The sequence below is a fragment of the Microcebus murinus genome, chromosome 32 (genome assembly GCF_040939455.1).
Source record: "Microcebus murinus isolate Inina chromosome 32, M.murinus_Inina_mat1.0, whole genome shotgun sequence".
NCBI lineage: Eukaryota > Metazoa > Chordata > Mammalia > Primates > Cheirogaleidae > Microcebus > Microcebus murinus.
In genome coordinates this window covers 5,109,316-5,113,345 of record NC_134135.1, presented here as the reverse complement: position 1 = coordinate 5,113,345, position 4,030 = coordinate 5,109,316, and the positions used below count along the sequence as shown (strand labels likewise).

The window sequence follows — 4,030 nt, the reverse complement described above, 5'->3', positions numbered from 1 at the left end:
AAGATATGTTGCAGATCTGCATTTTATTACCCAAGATTATGTCAATTCATAATTCTAAATAAATCTTTTTAAAGTAGGAATTTTAAAAAATCATTTTTGGTGTAAATTATTTTATCACATAGGTATGTTTATTCAACACTATCTTTTGAAAACGGGCCATTTAGAAAGACATAGCAATTTCAATCTAAGTTTCATTCAACTTTACTTAGGGTTTAATACACATGAAATGTGCTTTTAATGCATGAAAATCACAGTGGATAGCAGCAAAGGATTCGAGGGGTTAAGGAGAATTTGATAATTCACATTGTGATTCTGCACATTGATGAAAGATAATTCACACTTCTAAAACCTCAAGACTTCCCTTTTTTTCTTTTCCTTTTTAAAGAACCAAAATAAACCCAAGACACCTTGCAGACACTTCCCAACCCCAAAACAAATTAATGATTCTTTTACACATAGAACTGAAACAGTTATGGCAGCAAAAGATTTTGATGGCAATGAAAGTTTGTAAACTGTATTTCAATCTCTTTTTCTTATTCCCAAAGTGCATTATGCAGGGTTCTCAATCTTTCAGTAGTGCTTCTCCTGTAAATAATCCTTCATTTTGTTTGGCAAAGGCAGTTTCTGAATTAAGTCTATTCTGGTAAAACGACACAGGTACTGCAAAGAACGCACCTGCGTGAACCGGGGCGCTGGGCTGGTCAGTCTGACAGGGTACGTTGCAGATCCAGGCGACAGAGACCTTGAATAACAGAAAGCTCCATTTTCAGAGTCCCTGATTGAATGTTCAATTAGGTCGACTATGGATGTATGTCCTTCCACATCTGGTTGTTCATAAAAGCTAAACCTACCATTTGAGTGCTCGATTCTAGTGTGAAGTGTCTTCCCATGGGAGCGAAAGCTCAAGCTTAAAAGATAACGGTCATCAGAACTGTCCGGAACAAGGAAAGAACCATGTTGCACATTCGCTAGCTTCCCCTCAGCCCCCAGCGTGTGACTGGTCCCCAGCACCATCCTTGTTTTGCACGTTTTCCCAGCTCCTCTGTAAGGGTTGTCACAACCATGGGACCGCTACTTTGCACTGAGGCATAAACTCGTGCAACCCCAGGAGAGAGTTAGGATCAAAATTCAAATGACAGCGCATACTTTCAGCCACGTGGACATCTGTGCCAGTGAGCCCACCGAAGTTCCTTTGGATCTGATTGTTCTGCCTTGGAGGTAGCGATGGCGAGAGTGGAGCAGCGTCATCGTGACCCCGTGACCCGCTCTGGGGCTCTGCAACACGACTCCTGCGGTGGCAACCAACGAGCCGTTCACGGGCTGCCCCACAAAGATCTCCGGGCCGCGACTAGGTCCTGGCCTACCTGCTTCTCACCTTCAGGGAAGGGCGCCCTCCCACCTGAGCAGGAGCCGCAGAGACCTCCATGGGAGAAGACCCTTCCGGAGGGTGCACCCTCATCTAAGGGCACGGCGTGCTGGGTGCGGTCCTGCGGCCTAAGCCCAGCAACCCCGGCACGTGCTCACCCAGGTGGAGGGGCAGGTCTCCGTCTAGAAGCTGAGCTCTTCAGTGAACTGGCCTGCCCCGCACGCAGTCTCGCACCGAAGGTCGTGGAAATCTTTGCGAACGCCGTTCAGGGCAGGACTCGGGCTAGAAGAGCCAAGGCTTCGACGCTCGCCTCCGTTTCCATGCGCGTCTCCTCAGAGCCGTGGGCCGCGGAGGCCAGGGTGCGGGCTGTAGAGGCCAGGGTGCGGGCTGTAGTGACGCCGCGGAGGCCAGGGTGCGGGCTGCAGCGACGCCGCGGAGGCCAGGGTGCGGGCTGTAGCGACGTCCGCGGAGGCCGGGGTGCGGGCTGTAGTGACGGCCGCGGAGGCCGGGGTGCGGGCTGTAGTGACGGCCGCGGAGGCCGGGGTGCGGGCTGCAGCGACGCCGCGGAGGCCCGGGTGCGGGCTGTAGTGACGCCGCGGAGGCCGGGGTGCGGGCTGTAGTGACGGCCGCGGAGGCCGGGGTGCGGGCTGCAGCGACGCCACGGAGGCCCGGGTGCGGGCTGTAGTGACGCCGCGGAGGCCGGGGTGCGGGCTGTAGTGACGCCGCGGAGGCCGGGGTGCGGGCTGTAGCGACGTCCGCGGAGGCCGGGGTGCGGGCTGTAGTGACGCCGCGGAGGCCGGGGTGCGGGCTGTAGTGACGGCCGCGGAGGCCGGGGTGCGGGCTGCAGCGACGCCGCGGAGGCCAGGGTGCGGGCTGTAGCGACGTCCGCGGAGGCCAGGGTGCGGGCTGCAGCGACGGCCGCGGAGGCCAGGGTGCGGGCTGTAGCGACGTCCGCGGAGGCCGGGGTGCGGGCTGCAGCGACGGCCGCGGAGGCCGGGGTGCGGGCTGCAGCGACGCCGCGGAGGCCGGGGTGCGGGCTGCAGCGACGCCGCGGAGGCCGGGGTGCGGGCTGCAGCGACGCCGCGGAGGCCGGGGTGCGGGCTGTAGTGACGCCGCGGAGGCCGGGGTGCGGGCTGCAGCGACGCCGCGGAGGCCAGGGTGCGGGCTGTAGAGGCCAGGGTGCGGGCTGTAGTGACGGCCGCGGAGGCCAGGGTGCGGGCTGCAGTGACGGCCGAGGAGGCCAGGGTGCGGGCTGCAGTGACGGCCGCGGAGGCCAGGGTGCGGGCTGCAGCGACGCCGCGGAGGCCAGGGTGCGGGCTGTAGAGGCCAGGGTGCGGGCTGTAGTGACGCCGCGGAGACCAGGGTGCGGGCTGTAGTGACGCCGCGGAGGCCAGGGTGCGGGCTGTAGCTACGCCACGGAGGCCAGGGTGCGGGCTGCAGTGACGGCCGCGGAGGCCAGGGTGCGGGCTGTAGTGACGCCGCGGAGGCCAGGGTGCGGGCTGTAGAGGCCAGGGTGCGAGCTGTAGAGGCCAGGGTGCGGGCTGTAGTGACGGCCGCGGAGGCCAGGGTGCGGGCTGTAGAGGCCAGGGTGCGAGCTGTAGAGGCCAGGGTGCGAGCTGTAGAGGCCAGGGTGCGGGCTGTAGTGACGGCCGCGGAGGCCAGGGTGCGGGCTGTAGAGGCCAGGGTGCGAGCTGTAGAGGCCAGGGTGCGAGCTGTAGAGGCCAGGGTGCGGGCTGTAGTGACGCCGCGGAGGCCAGGGTGCGGGCTGTAGAGGCCAGGGTGCGGGCTGTAGAGGCCAGGGTGCGGGCTGTAGAGGCCAGGGTGCGGGCTGTAGAGGCCGGGGTGCGGGCTGCAGCGACGCCGCGGAGGAGGCTGGCCGCGTGCGCTCTGGCCCTCGCGTCTTTGACGGCCCTCGGTGCGGAGGGCGAGGAGAAGGCGCCCATCGGCAGAGCTCCCGGGCGGGCTGGCCCTGCCCTCAGCTTCCGTTTTGCAGAAAGCCTCCTTCCTAATGTCCCCGTTCGGCTTCCACTTTGGATCTGGTTTTGCCGCCTTTTCATCTTCACTGTTGACATCACAGCTGGCCGTGTCTTCACCGGAGCAGCCACCAAATAGGGACCGTCTTCCAAAGTCTCTGGCTAGTGATGGGGTTGCGCTGCCATGAAGTCAGTTTCTTCTTTACTTTCATTCAAGTTAAAAGATTTCCGGAAGGGTTTAAGACTAATTTTCTTCATTATGACTAGTTACCTAATCCAAGGGGATCAACGTCTCTCTGGAATACTATCCCCAAACATCTGGAGAGGCTGCGAGGCTGCATCTATGAGTTTTTCCAGCTTCATTTAACTTTTGGAGCCATTTTCGGCGGCGGCCCTGCTCCGCTTCCTCGCCCCGCGCGGGGCGACTGCCACGCCAATCCTCCTCCTTCCTCCTCCTTCCTCCTCCTCCTTCCTCCTCCTCCTTCCTCCTCCTCCTCCCTCCTCCTCCCCCCTCCTCCCCCCTCCTCCTCCCCCCTCCTCCTCCCCCCTCCTCCCCCCCTCCTCCTCCCCCCTCCTCCCCCCTCCTCCTCCTCCCTCCTCCTCCCCCCTCCTCCCTCCTCCTCCCCCCTCCCCCCTCCTCCTCCCCCCTCCCCCCTCCTCTTCCCCCCTCCTCCTCCCCACTCCTCCTCCT

At 61.2% G+C, this 4,030-nt stretch overlaps 1 pseudogene; it reads right to left on the bottom strand.

Annotated features, from left to right (window-relative positions):
- Positions 1–484: 484 nt before the first annotated feature.
- LOC142865769 (suppressor of cytokine signaling 6-like) lies at positions 485–3,597 on the bottom strand (annotated as a pseudogene).
- Positions 3,598–4,030: the final 433 nt, after the last annotated feature.